Source organism: Oncorhynchus mykiss, chromosome 23, assembly GCF_057628025.1.
Source record: "Oncorhynchus mykiss isolate SJ-2025 chromosome 23, ASM5762802v1, whole genome shotgun sequence".
Classification (NCBI taxonomy): Eukaryota; Metazoa; Chordata; class Actinopteri; order Salmoniformes; family Salmonidae; genus Oncorhynchus; species Oncorhynchus mykiss.
The window spans coordinates 48,455,076-48,473,717 of NC_143044.1; the positions used below are offsets into that span (position 1 = coordinate 48,455,076).

The following is an 18,642-nucleotide window of genomic DNA, read 5'->3' on the forward strand; positions in this document are numbered from 1 at the left end:
TCCTGTGCATTGTTTTTACCAGTTTAGACTGATTTTTAATCGGTTTGGACAAGTGTCTGACCAGTGTCGGCCAGTGTCTGCCCGGTACTAACCATTCCATTTCAGAATTTGAGGTTTGCCAACATGCCCTATACTACTGAAATCTGTATCTTCACAATGTAATCTGACAGTCCAACAGAATGTACAGTCTTAAGTATACATACACTTAGGTTGGAGTCATTAAAACTTGTTCTTCAACCACTCCACACATTTCTTGTTAACAAACTATAGTTTTGGCAAGTCGATTAGGACATCTACTTTGTGCATGACAAGTAATTTTTCCAACAATTGTTTACAGACAGATTATTTCACTTATAATTCACAGTATCACAATTCCAGTGGGTCAGAACTTTACATACACTAAGTTGACTGTGCCTTTTAAACAGCTTGGAAAATGTAATGGCTTTAGAAGCATCTGATAGGCTAATTGACATTTGAATCAATTGGAGGTGTACCTGTGGATGTATTTCAAGGCCTACCTTCAAACCCAGTGACTCTTTGCTTGACATGAGAAAATCAAAAGAAATCAGCCAAGACCTCAAAGAAAATTGTAGACCTCAAGTCTGGTTCATCCTTGGAATCAATTTCCAAATGCCTGAAGGTACCATGTTCATCTGTACAAACAATAGTATGCAAGTATAAACCCCATGGGACCACGCAGCTGTCATACCAACTCAGGAAGGAGACTCGTTCTGTCTCCTAGAGATGAACGTACTTTGGTGTGAAAAGTGCAAATCAATCCCAGAACCACAGCAAAGGACCTTGTGAAGATGCTGGAGGAGACCGGTACAAAAGTATCTACAGTGCCTTGCGAAAGTATTCGGCCCCCTTGAACTTTGCGACCTTTTGCCACATTTCAGGCTTCAAACATAAAGATATAAAACTGTATTTTTTGTGAAGAATCAACAACAAGTGGGACACAATCATGAAGTGGAACAACATTTATTGGATATTTCAAACTTTTTTAACAAATAAAAAACAGAAAAATTGGGCGTGCAAAATTATTCAGCCCCCTTAAGTTAATACTTTAGCGCCACCTTTTGCTGCGATTAGAGCTGTAAGTCGCTTGGGGTATGTCTCTATCAGTTTTGCACATCGAGAGACTGAAATTTTTTCCCATTCCTCCTTGCAAAACAGCTCGAGCTCAGTGAGGTTGGATGGAGAGCATTTGTGAACAGCAGTTTTCAGTTCTTTCCACAGATTCTCGATTGGATTCAGGTCTGGACTTTGACTTGGCCATTCTAACACCTGGATATGTTTATTTTTGAACCATTCCATTGTAGATTTTGCTTTATGTTTTGGATCATTGTCTTGTTGGAAGACAAATCTCCGTCCCAGTCTCAGGTCTTTTGCAGACTCCATCAGGTTTTCTTCCAGAATAGTCCTGTATTTGGCTCCATCCATCTTCCCATCCATTTTAACCATCTTTCCTGTCCCTGCTGAAGAAAAGCAGGCCCAAACCATGATGCTGCCACCACCATGTTTGACAGTGGAGATGGTGTGTTCAGGGTGATGAGCTGTGTTGCTTTTACGCCAAACATAACGTTTTGCATTGTTGCCAAAAAGTTCAATTTTGGTTTCATCTGACCAGAGCACCTTCTTCCACATGTTTGGTGTGTCTCCCAGGTGGCTTGTGGCAAACTTTAAACGACACTTTTTATGGATATCTTTAAGAAATGTCTTTCTTCTTGCCACTCTTCCTTAAAGGCCAGATTTGTGCAATATACGACTGATTGTTGTCCTATGGACAGAGTCTCCCACCTCAGCTGTAGATCTCTGCAGTTCATCCAGAGTGATCATGGGCCTCTTGGCTGCATCTCTGATCAGTCTTCTCCTTGTATGAGCTGAAAGTTTAGTGGGACGGCCAGGTCTTGTTAGATTTGCAGTGGTCTGATACTCCTTCCATTTCAATATTATCGCTTGCACAGTGCTCCTTGGGATGTTTAAAGCTTGGGAAATCTTTTTGTATCCAAATCCGGCTTTAAACTTCTTCACAACAGTATCTCAGACCTGCCTGGTGTGTTCCTTGTTCTTCATGATGCTCTCTGCGCTTTTAACGGACCTCTGAGACTATCACAGTGCAGGTGCATTTATACGGAAACTTGATTACACACAGGTGGATTGTATTTATCATCATTAGTCATTTAGGTCAACATTGGATCATTCAGAGATCCTCACTGAACTTCTGGAGAGAGTTTGCTGCACTGAAAGTAAAGGGGCTGAATAATTATGCACGCCCAATTTTTCAGTTTTTGATTTGTTAAAAAAGTTTGAAATATCCAATAAATGTCGTTCCACTTCATGATTGTGTCCCACTTGTTGTTGATTCTTCACAAAAAAATAGTTTTATATCTTTATGTTTGAAGCCTGAAATGTGGCAAAAGGTCGCAAAGTTCAAGGGGACCGAATACTTTCGCAAGGCACTGTATATCCACAGTAAAACGAGTCCTATATCGACATAACCTGAAAGGCTGCTCAGCAAGGAAGAAGCCACTGTTCCAAAACCCCCATAAAAAAGCCAGACTATGGTTTACAACTGCACATGGGGACAAAGATGTTACTTTTTGGAGAAATAAAAATAGAACTGTTTGGCCATACTGACCAACGTTTATGTTTGGAGGAAAAAGGGGGAGGCTTGCAAGCAGAAGAACACCATCCCAAATCGTGAAGCACAGGGGTGGCAGCATCATGATTTTGCTGAAGGAGGGACACGTGCACTTCACAAAATAGATGGCATCATGAGGGAGGACAATTATGTGGATATATTTATGCAACATCTCAAGGCATCAGTCAGGAAGTTAAAGCTTGGTCGCAAATGAGTTCTCCAAATGGACAATGACCCCAAGCATACTTCAATAGATGTGGCAAAATGGCTTCAGGACAGCAAAGTCAAGGTATTGGTGTGGTCATCACAAAGCCCTGACCTCAATCCTATAGAAATGTGTGGGAAGAACTGAAAAAGCGTGTGTGAGCAAGGAGGCCTACAAACCTGACTCAGTTACACCAGCTCTGTCAGGAGGAATGGGCCAAAATTCACCCAACTTATTGTGGGAAGCTTGTGGAAGGCTACCTGAAACATTTGACCTAAGTTAAACTATTTAAAGGCAATGCAACCAAATACTAATTGAGTGTATGTAAATTGCTGACCCACTGGGAATGTGATGAAAGAAATAGAAGCTGAAATAAATCACTATTCTGACATTTCACATTCTTAAAATAAAGTGGTGATCCTCACTGACCTGAGACAGGGAATTTTTACTAGGATTAAATGTCAGGAATTGTGAAAAACTGAGTTTAAATGTATTTGGCTAAGGTGTATGAAAACTTCAACTGTATATACAGTGCCTTTCAAAAGTATTCACCCCCCGTGGCGTTTTTCCTATTTTGTTGCATTACAACCTGTAATTTAAATAGATTTTTGGGGGGATTTCATGTAATGGACATACAAAAAATAGTCCAAATTGGTGAAGTGAAATGAAAAAAATTACTTGTTTCAAAAAATTCTAAAAAATAAATAACAAAAAAGTGGTGCGTGCGTATGTATTCACTCCCTCTGCTATGAAGCTCCTAAATAAGATCTGGTGCAACCAATTACCTTCAGAAGTCACATAATTAGTTAAAGTCCACCTGTGTGCAATCTATTTAAGTGTCACATGATCTCAGTATATATATGGTCCTTATAGTGCCACTTGCTTAGTGGTGTTGCAGACTCTGGGTCCTTACAGAACAGGCCCCAGAGTCTGCAACACCACCAAGCAAGTGGCACTATGAGGACCAAGGAGCTCTCCAAACAGCTCATGGACAAAGTTGTGGAGAAGTACAGATTAGGATTGAGTTAAAAAAATATCAGAAACTTTGAACAGCCCACGGAGCACCATTAAATCCATTATTTCAAAATGGAAAGAATATTGCACCACAACAAACCTGCCAAGAGAGGTCCGCCCACCAAAACTCTCAGACCGAGCAAGGAGGGCATTAATCAGAGAGGCAACAAAGAAATCCAAGATAACCCTGAAGGAGCTCCAAAGCTCCACAGTGGAGATTAGAGTGTCTGTCCATAGGACCACTTTAAGCCTTACACTCCACAGAGCTGGGCTTTATGGAAGAGTGGCCAGAAAAAAATAAGCAAACACGTTTGGTGTTCGCCAAAAGGCATGTGGGAGACTCTCCAAACATATGGAAGAAGGTACTCTGGTCAGATGAGACTAAAATGGAGCTTTTTGGCCATCAAGAAAAACGCAATGTCTGGCACAATCCCTACAGTGAATCATGGTGGTGGCAGCATCATGCTGTGGGGATGTTTTTCAACGGCAGTAACTGGGAAACTGGTCAGAATTCAAGGAATCCCCCCCCCCCCCCCCCCCTCCCCAACAAATCAATTTTAATTCTAGTCTGTAAGGCAACAAAATAGGAGAAATGCCAGGGGGGTGAATACTATCTTAAGCCACTGTATGAATGAAATAAGAGCTAGCTCAATATTATTTGTTTTGTGTTAATACTGTAATGACCTGGCTAGATCATAAAGGAACAATTGTCCAGACAGAGGATTGAGTTAACGAATTGACGGTCTATTAACCCAACTTAACACAGGCTACTGTTTGGTCGTAGCCCACGCCAAATAACTGAAAGGTACCCTACAAACCAACCGTGACCTTCTCTTGTGAAGCCCAAACGTAATAGAGCGAACAATGGCTAAACTTGGTCTTAGCCTCCAATGCTCCAGCCCCCTGCCCAAACCACCCTCCACGCCACTCCGCCAACCACCAGGATCCCCGGCATCAGAACATTCCAGGCATTCCCGTGATTGGCAGATAGCAGGTTGATTGGCATGTCGGACCCCGCGAACACTTGGTACTAGTAAGTACAACACAACCCACTAATAGCCTAACACATAACACACGGCTGTCTGTGCGGGTCGCTACAATACTAATACTTCTGTTGTTAGGGCTACTAATAATGACTCACCACAAAGTTAAACTTCAGGCTTCTTCAATATATAGTTTTGACAGGCTACTGAGTATTTGTGAGAAAGACTATCGTAAAGGTAACGTCAGCTGTATTTCATCGCGGATTTCGGAACACAGTTGTGTATTTAGGGGGAATTAAGTTGAGTTTCAGTCATCGATTTTCTTGAAAACACTTCCTGTCGCTAGCTAATAATGTATAATAAAGGGCGGTAATAATTTATAGTTAGCTGGCTAACTAGTTAACGTTATTATACATTTAGATATTCAGCCAATGTAGTTCACTTACAGTGTTAAAAAGATTTACAGTCAACATCGTGTGCCAGAAAAGGTTAAAAACATTGGCCATGGTGTCAAACCAGCATGACTTCTGCCGTGTACAAAACAACTGGAAACTCGGAACTGGGTAATCTCAGACTTCAGTGAGTTCAACACAACTGCGAACTCAGATAAAAAAAAAAAAAGAGCTGAGCTCCGACTGGGAAAATCCGTTTTGAACGGTCATCCAACTTCCCATGTCGGGAACTCGGTCCTCTTTCTAGAGCTCTGTCCTGAAGAACACTGACATCCTGATTCAATCTTGTTTTTCCCACAGAGTTCCCAGTTGTCTTGAAAGCACCATCAATCCAGAGAATGCCAGACTTTGATGACAAAATTTTGACAAAATGTGCCCACAAGGACTGCAGCACCACCTTCCTGTTCAAGTGAGCATGGCACAAGGTGAGTCCAAAAATGTATTGTATGCTGCTGCATAAATTATATAATATGCCATTGATATGTGTACAGTGCCTTCGGAAAGTATTCAGACCCCTTGACGTTTTCCACATTTTGTTACATTAAAGCCTTATTCTAAAATGGAATACATAATATTTCCCCATAATGACAAATAAAAACGTTTTTTAGAAATCTTTGCTAATTTATAAAAAAATAAACAGTAGGCTAAGTTATGAGGGGGAAAGGGACAAAATTATTTGACCGGACATGACTTGGAAAGGCCCACACCTGTCTATATAAGGTCCCACAGTTGACAGTGCATGTCAGAGCAAAAACCAAGCCACGAGGTTGAAGGAATTGTCCAAAGAGCTCCGAGACAGGATTGTGTTGAGGCACAGATCTGGGGAAGGATACCAAAACATTTCTGCAGCATTGAAGGTACCCAAGAACACAGTGGCCTCCAACTGAGCAAACTGGGGAGAAAGGCCTTGGTCAGGGTGGTGACCAAGAACCCGATGGTCACTGACAGAGCCAGTACGTCACTGGGGCCAAGCTTCCTGCCATCCAGGAGCTATATACTAGGCGGTGTCAGAAGAAGGATATCCTACTTGAGTGAAAGTAAAGATACCTAAATAGAAAATGACTCAAGTAAAGGTGAAAGTCACACAGTAAAATAGTACAATAGTAAAATAATAACAGTCTGCATTATTCCGAGCTTGCTGCTACGTCACTATGTCTGTGTCAATGACTGATTTCAACTGTATTCCTACACTTTGCACTTCAAAATAAATCTCAGCTCGGTTAAAAATACACACAAGAAAAACTATTTTATTTATCATAGTGATTCAGGAGTAACATTAAAACAGAATAATATTCCCCACCAAATATTAGACAAATATACAGAAAACCCTCAAAATACCGAAACAGGTACATGAAGTCAATGATGAGAGAATTTGATATCAATATTATGAGATTGAGATGAACTAAAATAGCAGTGCAGATGGTACTCTTTTGCTGAGTGTAGAGATGTATTATAGGTAATGATTATGTAGGGGACTTCTGAGAATGCTAGCTCCTGAGTTCCTCTGTGGAGATGGGAGGACCTTCCAGAAGGACAACCATCTCTGCAGCACTCCACCAATCAGGCATTTATGATAGTGGTCAAATGGAAGCCACTCCTCAGTAAAAGGCACATACCAGGCAACTTGGAGTTTGACAAAAAACACCTACAGGACTCTCAGATCATAGGAAACACGATTCTCTGGTCTGATTAAACTAAGATTGAACTCTTTGGCCTGAATACCAAGTGTCACATCTGGTTGAATCCTGGCACCATCCCTACGGTGAATCATGGTAGTGGTGGCAGCATGCTGTGGAATGTTTTTCAGTGGCAGGGAATGGGAGACTAGTCAGGATCAAGGCAAAGTTGAACGGAGAAAATTACAGAGATGTCCTTGATGAAAACCTGCTCCAGAGGGCTCAGGATCTCAGACTGGGGCGAAGGTTCACCTTCCAACAGGACAACGACCCTAAGCACACAGCCAAGACAGCACAGGAGTAGCTTCGGGACAAGTCTCTGAATGTCCTTGAGTGGCCCAGCCAGAGCCCAGACTTGAACCGGAACATACATCTCTGGAGAGACCTGAAAATAGCTGTGCAGCAACGTTCCCCATCCAGCCTGACAGAGCTTGAGAGGATCTGCAGAGAAGAATGGGAGAAACTCTACAAAAACATGTGCCAAGCTTTTAGCGTCATACCCAAGAAGACTCAAGGCTGTAATCCCTGCCAAAGGTGCTTCAACAAAGTACTGAGTAAAGGCTCAATACCAATGTAAATGTGATATTTCATGATAGTTATTTTTACATGACAACATTTCTAAAAACCTGTTTTTGCTTTGTCGTTATGGAGTATTGTGTGTAGATTGAGGGGGAGAAAAATGTTTTAGTCCATTTTAGAATAAGGCTGTAACATAAAATGTGGAAAAAGTCAAGGGGTCTGAATATCTTCAGAGTGCACTGTGTTCCTCTTTCATTTGTCCTACGGTTCTGTCTTGTTGTACTGGGAGAATACTGTAAGAACGGCCCATATTGAATTCTGTCGCTGTATAGTTCAAAAGTGCTAAACAAATAGTTATTGACTACGTCTGCCCTAGCTCACTCATTATCTTAATCAAAATTACGGATTGCCTCTTATCCGCTTGTCATCCCCTTATGCCATAGTTTGTACATCTCAAATGTCAGTAGAAACCAGATTTGTTTAAGCAAGTCAGCCATATTAGCTATGTTTTTTTTAAAGGCAGTAAATTAGCCTGAATGAACTGTTTCGCTGCTAGACCAGGCTCCGCTGATTGCCATGTGTAGCAGTGGTAAGGATTCACTCCATGGTGTAGAAAAGAAGGCTCTGCTGTTGAGATAGCTTTATGTAAGCCAAAAACAGTTTGTGGGCACCATTTGTCACCGTTATAGTGCAATGATGTATTGTTTAGTGTTGTGTAATGGCTTTGCTGGCATGCATCTAAAACATTTTGTTGAGTTTGCCCCACCAAGATTTACATGCTAAAATCATCACTGGATGTTCATACGACTCCATGAGAAACAGGGTAGCGGGTCACAGTGATCGAGAGGGCTGACGCTAGGGTGGGACAGTGAGGCCATAGTGAAGCAGAAGACTGTAGAGACCACTCACCAAGGGAGGGGTCAGCGGTAGGATGGGAGGGAATTTGTAGATAACTGTCATTGAAGAGTACTGTCATCTGAATCTGGTCCCGACAAGAACCACACCATCTCACTCTTTCACACGCGCACTCACATGCATGCAAAAGGTCATCACACTAAATCAAACCAGACATAAAACAGAGGTCGGCCGATTATGATTTTTCAACGCCGATACCGATTATTGGAGGACCAAAAATAGCCGATACTGATTAATCGGCCGATTTTTATATAAATATTTGTAATAAATGACAATGACAACAATACTGAATGAACAATGAACACTTAATTTAACTTAATATAATACATAAATAAAATATATTTAGTCTCAAATAAATAAGGAAATGTTAAATTTGGTTTAAATAATGCAAAAACACAGTGTTGGAGAAGAAAGTAAAAGTGCAATATGTGCCATATAAAAAAGCTAACTTTTAAGTTCCTTGCTCAGAAGTTCAGCAGTTTTGCCTACCCCTGCTGCCTCACAAAAGTGCTCTCCCCTGTATTGGCTGTGGCCAAATTCTTTTCTTTTAGGCTTGCCACATATCTTGCAGGGGAAAGCAACAGGTAACCTCCTCTTTCTCACAGGTCCATTACCAGCCTTCACATCTCTCCTCCTCAAATCTGTGGACCTGGCCAGGGGGAGGCCTTTTACGAGGGTGGATGAGGCAGCAATTCTAGCATTAGGGGGTTTGCTTGTTGGTAGGTGCCGCTTAGCTGTCCTCTGAGCTCCCTTGTTGTTTCTGGATGGAGCTGGCTTCAGGTTCTTGTCTACAGAGGGACACACAGATAGTGGCTTATTATAACACATTACACAAAGGGAAATTGCTATAGTCAAACACACAAATGTGAATTTAAGAGAACTCACCTTTGGGGGGGTGTCTGTTCAGAACTGGGGGCAAACATGGACGGCTGAATTTCAGGTGTGAGGGAGGGGAGGGGGGACAACCCGGTTGGAGCTGGTATCGGTTTCTTGTCTACAGAAGGACAAACAGGCATTAGTGTCTTAATGAACACAATATATTGCTATATTTAAACGTGATTGTTACAGGTTATTTTAACGAACACATTCATTTTTTGGGTAATTTATTGTTTTTCTTTTCATTAACAAGTTGTATTGATTATTTATTGTTTGAATTGTTTATTTTTGTAAGATTAACTACATTGATGGAATAAAAAAAATATATAATAAAAAATAAATAAAGACCTCTCCATTGGGGAATTGCCTGTTCAGAACTGGAGGCCGCCATGGACAGCTACATGTCAGGTGTGGAGGTTGGTCCTTATTTTCCAACACGCCACTGGGCTCTCTCCTCTCTTTCCCTCAGGTAACTTTTTGTTCTGTCACACTCCAGTTGGGCCTTTTGCGCTTTCCTCCTCCTCCTTCTCAAGGTGTTGAGCTGCCTTATCCAGCCTATGTAGCTGTGATAACCAAAATAAAGAATTAGCCGATACACTGAAAGGGTGGATAACAAATATTCCGATATATAGAAACTAATGTTAAAACATGTTACCTTCTATGTTTACGGTCTGTAGAGTTATAGACTGCATTGATGATAGTCCCAAAGCCTGCCCTATTGAAACCTCTATTCATATTGAGTAATAGATCTTGGGAAACTGAGACTATCCCTGAGACTCTCCCAAACTGCAACAAGTGAAGATGTGCAGCAACCAATCGGAGATTAGTGGGCATCGCTGGGGGGGTAGACTCCCTGCTGTCACCTGTAGTATCTGCTGGTCATCTCAAATCTCTGAGTAGAACCTGACTATTTTTTTGTTGTGTGTGTTACAACTCTGTAAACAGTGTGTTTATTGACTAGGACAATTATGACTGATTTACTTGTCTTTTTATTTGTTGAACATTATAGAGTGTATGACAAATAAAAATGAATTTCAAGGGAGAAAAAGAGCTTGCATTGAATTATTTATTTCACAGGGAATGTCATGTGTGCACCAACCCAGTATGATGTCCCCTACACCTACTGTACAAGTTAAAGTGATTTAAAATGAAATAAATGTACAAGAGAGTAACGATGAATGTTGTAAAAAATAAATAAACGAGAAATAACATATGTACAAAAACTACTTTAAAATGTACACACCAGTCAGAGTTTACTGGCCCTGGCTAGCACCATGCTGGGACCTCATGAGTGCCAGTCACTCCTCCACAGTTTGGCAGCCAGAGGTAGTGGCACAGAATCGCACAGTACCATACATACTGTGTCCAAATTCAGAAGTTTGGCTTATGCTCTCTGACTCTAGTCCCAGATTCCACCTCCTCCTCCATTTGGTGGTCCTGGAGACCTTGGGTCCACCAGCAGGAGGGGGAAGAGGAGTGGAGGTTGAGGGCAGGTAGACTGGAGTTGTAGGGAGGGAGGTGATAGGCAGACTGGGTGGCGGTAGAGGTGGCAGTGGCTGACTAGTGGCTGTTCTGCCACACTGTGTAGCCTGCCCCGTTCTGTCCTCTGGCAGCGGTGATGTGCTCCTGGCTGCAGCGTGGAAGGGACCTGACTCCTCCCTCTCTGCAGTCATGCTGTCCCGGGTCTGGAGCAGGGTCACTCTCTCCAACACTGTCAACCAGTGAACTATACATAAAATATACCAAAATATTAATATGAACAGTTGCAACATTGTCGGTATTCAAGTTTGGGCTGCCCAGCACCATGATCCTGATTCTCCTGTAGTCCCCCAAGATGGCAGCCCACCTGCTGACCCGGTTTCCAAGCACCATCCAAGCACCAGCTCAGTGGTGTTGAGCCACTGAGCAGGTCCACAGCCTTGCCCAAGCAGGGAGCTGAAGGTAGATTAAGTTAACAAAAGGGAACATCACGTTAATGAGAAATACACTCATGTCTTTATGTGTGTAGTGAGTTTAGAACAATGTGCAGTACGTACTGCTTCAAACTCTCTTCCCCCTTCACAGTTGAGGTCTTTGAATTGTTGAAGCGCCCCTGCAGGACTCGGTCCCGGAACGTCTCGGGGTAGGAGACTGCCGCCTTGTCTCTCTCTGGAAGATTTCCCCAGAGAGCCATGATCTCCTCTATGTGCCTATTAGAGCTCCATGGCCCCTCCAGCAGCCTCACCGGACTCTTGGGCAGGAGGACCACGTGCTGGTATCCACCCCATCAGGTCCTCTGTACTCCTGGAAATAGAAGAGTCATGGGGAAGGGTTGGATTACTAGTCAGATTAATAGTTAACGAATGGAAGGAAACTTAAGCAATGTGAGCTGTTTAGGATGTGGATAGGCAGTCATCCTCTGTGTCCTGACTGGCAGCGGGTGCAGTTTCCACCTCCTCAGTAGTGTCATCAGGGGGTGTGATGACAGGTACCTGGGATGGGTTGAGTGGGCTCAGTGGGCAGTGGAGTGGCCTTCCTGAGTGGAGGGACTGGTGGGAGACTGTCACGATCGTTGTGTGAAGCGGACCAAAGCGCAGCGGGGTATGAATGCATTCCTTTTATTGAATGACGAAAAACACGACCTAAACTGAACAAGCTAACAAAACAACAAACGACCGTGACTGCTAATGAAACATAGTGTTAACATGCAACTAGACATAGACAATCACCCACAACCAAACAGTGAAACCCAGGCTACCTAAGTATGATTCTCAATCAGAGACAACAAATGACACCTGCCTCTGATTGAGAACCATACTAGGCCGAAACATAGAAATCCCAAAATCATAGAAAAACAGACTGCCCACCCCAACTCACGCCCTGACCATCCTAAATAACGACAAAACAAAGGGAATAAAGGTCAGAACGTGACAGGAGACTGTCATTGAGCACGTGCAAGGAGATGGTGCGGTCATCCTCCTCCTCAAGCACTCCCAGGTCGTCCTCCTCTCCCTCTCTTTCCTCAAATACATTTTTTTATTTCAACTTTATTTAACCAGGTAGGCTAGTTAAGAGCAAGTTCTCATTTACAAATGCGATCTGGCCAAGATAAAGCAAAGCAGTTCGACACATACAACAACAGAGTTACACATGAAATAAACAAACATACAGTCAATAATACAGTAGAAAAAGTATATATACAGTGTGTGCGAATGAGGTAGGATAAGGGAGGTAAGGCGATAAATAGGCCATAGTGGCGAAATTATTACAATATACCAAGTAAACACTGGAGTGATAGATGTGCAGAAGATGAATGTGCAAGTAGAGATACTGGGGTGCAAAGGAGCAAGATAAATAAATAATCAGTATGAGGTACAGGTGCAGTGATCTGTGAGCGGCTCTGACAGCTGGTGCTTAAAGTTAGTGAGGGAGATATGAGTCTCCAGCTTCAGTGATTTTTGCAGTTCGTTCCAGTCATTGGCAGCAGGGAACTGGAAGGAAAGGCGGACCTAGGAGGAATTGGCTTTGGGGGTGACCAGTGAGATATGACTGCTGGAGCGCGTGCTACGGGTGGGTGCTGCTATCGTGACCAGTGAGCTGAGATAAGGCGGGGCTTTACCTAGCAAAGACTTATAGATGACCTGGAGCCAGTAGATTTGGCGACGAGTATGAAGCGAGGGCCAGCCAACGAAAGTGTACAGGTCGCAGTGGTGGGTAGTATATGGGGCTTTGCTGACAAAACAGATGGTACTGTGATAGACTGCATCCAATTTGCTGAGTAGAGGCTATTTTGTAGATGACATCGCCGAAGTCGAGGATCGGTAGGATGGTTAGTTTTACGAGGGTATGTTTGGCAGCATGAGTGAAGGATGCTTTGTTCTGAAAAAAGAAGCTGATTCTAGATTTAAATTTGGATTGGAGATGCTTAATGTGAGTCTGGAAGGAGAGTTTACAGTCTAACCAGACACCTAGGTATTTGTAGTTGTCCAAATATTCTAAGTCAGAACCGTCCAGAGTAGTGATGTTGGACGGGCGGGCAGTTGTGGGCAGCAATCGGTTGAAGAGCATGCATTTAGTTTTACTAGCATTTAAGAGCAGTTGGAGGCCACGGAAGGAGAGTTGAATGGCATTGAAGCTCATCTGGAGGTTAGTTTTCACAGTGTCCAAATAAGGGCCAAAAGTATACAGAATGGTGTCGTCTGCGTAGAGGATCAGAGAATCAGGTGTCCCGTCTGGGACATCCGGGTCCTTACCGAGGTTGGACTCCAGCTTCTGGTCACCATCGGTCTGGGAGAAGAGATACTCGACCCCAATGAGTTCCTCTTAATAAACAGAGAGACAACAAAAAAGAGAGTTGTACATAAACAGAACTGCACATGTTTTAGTGTGTGTGTATAATTATATAATTTATAAATACATACCAGTGTACTTTGCAGGCCTTGTGTGATCCTTGACAAGACTGCAGCCCATGAGCTCAACTCATTGATGGTGTACTGGGCTACACCATCATTGCAGTGCAGGGTCTGCTTCTGCCCCACCCCCTCCGCTGCAGCTTCGGCACGGTCCTCATTCCACCCAACCAACCCTTCAAGGAGGTAGGCCTGAAAGTGCTCGGCACAGGTACTTCTTCCCATAAATGACAACAACAACAAGAAATTCGAACTCCTCCTTTTAAAAATAATTTATTTTCATATGAAAAGAATTTGCCAGTAGATTGTCGACATGATTCAGGAAGCTGACTGCTTGTCTAGCTTGCTAGCTAAGATTTTGAAAGTATGATGTTGACATGATCAGTACAATCAAAGCTATGGTAGATGTAACATGATTTGACATAATTGTATCTGTGGCATGACCTTGAGCCTTGGATGGGCACTTCTAATGTAACTCTATGGCAGCACCCAAGAGGCTTGAATTTTAGAGCCCTCCCAGTAGATTTTGTAGTGACATAGTGTCCCAATGAGTGACAGAACACTGAGTCAATAATGGCTCGACTAGAGAACATTACCAACCCCTACACTGGTTGCCACACCACCATAGAAAGCACTGAGCGAGGTGGAAACTCAAGAAAAGCAAAAGAGTCCATTTTTGTATGCAGCTTTATTAATTCAATGATTTGTAAAATATTTACACGTATTCATAACAAAATAACATGCAAAACAGGCAACAACAACAAAAATGTAACCTGTCTTGAAAGAAGGGGCGCGCCACTGTAAACATCTGCCAGACTGCAACTCAAATCTCTGTTTTACTCTCTTTAGATGTTCTTATTTGGTCATAATTTATTACCTAGCCTCTCCAGTCTCCATAGCCTGTAATTAGGCCTACACTGCTGATGTAACCTAGTTGACGAGCCTGGGGTTTGGGAAGAGGTTTATTGACAGACACATTCTGTCCTGTCCCTGTCCTAATCCATGTATGTGACCGTGTGAGTTGAAGGGGATCGGGGAAGAGGCTATTTGACAGTTGTTCTAAACCAATTTCTCACGAGTCAATCCCCTGGAAAGGAAAAAAGATTCAGATCTGAAAATGTGCTTTATTAGGCTACTTTTGTATTACTGTTGTATAAAGTTAAAGGACACAATATTGTATTCATAAAGCTTCCAATTAGGCTTATGACAACAATGTATCTATCCAGCTGATTGCAGTGAAAACGATGTAACATAACATTTAAGGAGGCTAATGTCTGTTTGCACTAGAAACATTGTAGGCTAATGTTTTCGTTCTCTCTCCAACACCGTGCAAAGTTGTCTATTCTATTCAGGGCAAATCGAATCTTGACTATCTTAAACATGTACTTTTCTTGAACAAAATAAGAGTGGAATTTGCTTTAACGGAATCAGCATATACATTAACAATTTACCTGAATCTCAGTCATATTATTTGCTGAAAAACTAGTACGGATAGTCAATCGAGGTAAAGACAGTTTCAGCTTGGATATTCGTGCTTTCAAACCACTTGAACCACAGACTCCAATTAAATGTAATCGTATTTTAATGATTTGGTCATTAATTCGCTTTCCAAAGCTAATAAAGATGTGTAAATGTGAGCAGCTTTTTGTAGTCCTAGTTGAATTAGTTAGGGAGCTTAAACAAAGTACAAACTTATTTTACTTTGAATTTCAGAAGCTCCTTGGTCATGTGACCTTCTTGACTCTAACAAGGTTAAGCCCCAATCTGGCGGCTGACAACCCGTTAATGATTCTTCTGCAGGTTCACCTGTCGATGGTTACCAAACTTTTTATAGTCCTGTACGCCTTCAAACATTCAACCTCCAGCTGCGTATCCCCTCTAGCACCAGGGTCAGCGCACCCTTAAATGTTGTTTTTTGTAAGCCTGCCACACACACACAGACATTTAAACATTAGACATTATACATTTATTAAACATTAGAATTAGTGAGTTTTTGTCACAACCTGGGTAGGTTGGGAAGTGACAAAGAGCTCTTATAGGACCAGGGCATAAATAATAATATAATAATCAATAATTTTGCTCTTTATTTAACCATCTTACATATAAAACCTTATTTGTTCATCGAAAACCACAGGTTAATGACAAGGGTATGCTTGAAAGGATGCACATAACTCTAATGTTGTATTGGACAGAGTCTTTCTTAAATCATTTTCCACACACAGTCTGTGCCTGTATTTAGCTTTCATGCTAGTGAGGGCCGAGAAACCATTCTCACATAGGTACAGTTGAAGTTGGAAGTTTACATACACTTAGGTTGGAGTCATTAAAACTCGTTTTTCAACCAGTCCACAAGTCTCTTGTTAACTGTAGTTTTAGTTTTGGCCAAAACTGGCAAATCGGTTAGGACATCTACTTTGTTCATGACACAAGTTATTTTTCCAACAATTGTTTACAGACAGATTATTTCACTTATAATTCACTGTATCACAAATCCAGTTGGTCAGAAGTTCACATACACTAAATTGACTGCCTTTAAAAAGATTGGAAAATTACAGAAAATGATGGCTTTAGATTATGTCATGGTGTCATGGCTTTAGAAGCTTCTGATTGGCTTTTTGAGTCAATTGGAGGTGTACCTGTGGATGTATTTCAAGGCCTACCTTCAAACTCAGTGCCATCATGGGAAAATCAAAAGAAATCAGCCAAGACCTCAGAAAAAAAATTGTAGACCTCCACAAGTCTGGTTCATCCTTGGGAGAAATTTACAAACGCCTGAAGGTACCACGTTCATCTGTACAAACAATAGTACTCAAGTATAAACACCATGGGATTTTTCCGGTCACAACTTGCAGACTTGTTTTCGAGTTGCTGTGCGTTTTGTTGCCAACCTGTTTTGCTACCTGACAAATTTACGGTTTTTACTTTTTAATTACCGTTTATATATATATATTTTTTTCCTCAACTTTTTCACTCCGGACACGATTCGTCAGGACCTCCAACAGCCGAAGACAAGTAGTAACATTAACATGATTGATGCCTTCCAATTGCAGTCGCTGTACTCGCCTTACGGCGAGGATAGCTGTGCTACAAGCCCAGCTTCAGACGCAATCGTTAGGCAAGGGTAATTTCAGTGTAGGAAAGGATGAAACAGCGTCTGTGCCACCAGTAAGTACAGATAGTAGTATAAATCCCCTGGCACAGTCCCCGCAGCCGGACAACTTTCTCACTGTTTCTGGAAGGAAATGCTGTAGGAACGCTCAAACGGTGTCGCTCATTCAGCCGACAGAAACTTTCAACCGGTTTTCCCCATTAAGCAGCGGGTCGGAGTCAGAGGCCGAGTCTTCTCTGGTCTCTACTCCTCCCGTTACGGGGTCTGAGACGCCGAAGCTTCCCACCATTAGCTCTGACAAATTGAAAACTCTAGTCATTGGCGACTCCATTACCCGCAGTATTAGACTTAAAACGAATCATCCAGCGATCATACACTGTTTACCGGGGGGCAGGGCTACCGACGTTAAGGCTAATCTGAAGATGGTGCTGGCTAAAGCTAAAACTGGCGAGTGTAGAGAGTATAGACATATTGTTATCCACGTCGGCACCAACGATGTTAGGATGAAACAGTCAGAGATCACCAAGCGTTGCGCTTCTGCGTGTAAATCAGCTAGAAAGATGTGTCGGCATCGAGTAATTGTCTCTGGCCCCCTCCCAGTTAGGGGGAGTGATGAGCTCTACAGCAGTCTCAAAACTCAATCGCTGGTTGAAAACTGTTTTCTGCCCCTCCCAAAAGATAGAATTTGTAGATAATTGGCCAAGCCTGACCTGCTGAGGAGTGACGGACTCCATCCTAGCTGGAGGGGTGCTCTCATTTTATCTACCAACATAGACAGGGCTCTAACTCCTCTAGCTCCACAATGAAATAGGGTGCAGGCCAGGCAGCAGGCTGTTAGCCAGCCTGCCAGCATAGTGGAGTCTGCCACTAGCACAGTCAGTGTAGTCAGCTCAGCTATCACCATTGAGACCGTGTCTGTGCCTCGACCTAGGTTGGGCAAAACTAAACATGGTGGTGTTCGCCTTAGCAATCTCACTAGGATAAAGACCACCTCCATTCCTGTCATTATTGAAAGAGATACCTCACATCTCAAAATAGGGCTACTTAATGTTAGATCCCTTACTTCAAAGGCAATTATAGTCAATTAACTAATCACTGATCATAATCTTGATGTGATTGGCCTGACTGAAACATGGCTTAAGCCTGATGAATTTACGGTGTTAAATGAGGCCTCACCTCCTAGCTACACTAGTGACCATATCCCCTGTGCATCCCGCAAAGGCGTAGGTGTTGCTAACATTTACGATAGCAAATGTAAATTTACAAAAAAAAAATGACTTTCGTATTTTGAGCTTCTAGTCATGAAATCTATGCAGCCTACTCAATCACTTTTTATAGCTACTGTTTACAGGCCTCCTGGGCCATATACAGCGTTCCTCACTGAGTTCCCTGAATTCGTATCGGACCTTGTAGTCATAGCAGATAATATTCTAATCTTTGGTGACTTTAATATTCACATGGAAATGTCCACAGACCCACTCCAAAAGGCTTTCGGAGCCATCATCGACTCAGTGGGTTTTGTCCAACATGTCTCTGGACCCACTCACTGTCACAGTCATACGCTGGACCTAGTTTTGTCCCATGGAATAAATGTTGTGGATCTTAATGTTTTTCCTCATAATCCTGGACTATCGGACCACCATTTTATTACGTTTGCAATTGCAACAAATAATCTGCTCAGACCCCAACCAAGGAACATCAAAAGTCGTGCTATAAATTCACAGACAACACAAAGATTCCTTGATGTCCTTCCAGATTCCCTCTGTCTACCCAAGGACGCCAGAGGACAAAAATCAGTTAACCACCTAACTGAGGAACTCAATTTAACCTTGCGCAATACCCTAGATGAGGTTCTAGATGC

At 42.4% G+C, this 18,642-nt stretch overlaps 1 long non-coding RNA gene across 2 annotated transcripts; it reads left to right on the top strand.

Moving 5' to 3' along the window:
• Window positions 1-4,736: 4,736 nt before the first annotated feature.
• Window positions 4,737-13,923, top strand: LOC110503013 (uncharacterized). Of its 2 annotated transcripts, none has more exons than XR_016491165.1 (3): window positions 4,737-4,896; window positions 5,599-5,723; window positions 9,014-13,923. It is a non-coding gene; the product is annotated as an uncharacterized LOC110503013 (long non-coding RNA). The 2 variants fall into 2 exon arrangements; XR_002470415.3 differs by lacking the exon at window positions 4,737-4,896 and adding an exon at window positions 4,938-5,083.
• The last annotated feature ends 4,719 nt before the right edge of the window (window positions 13,924-18,642 follow it).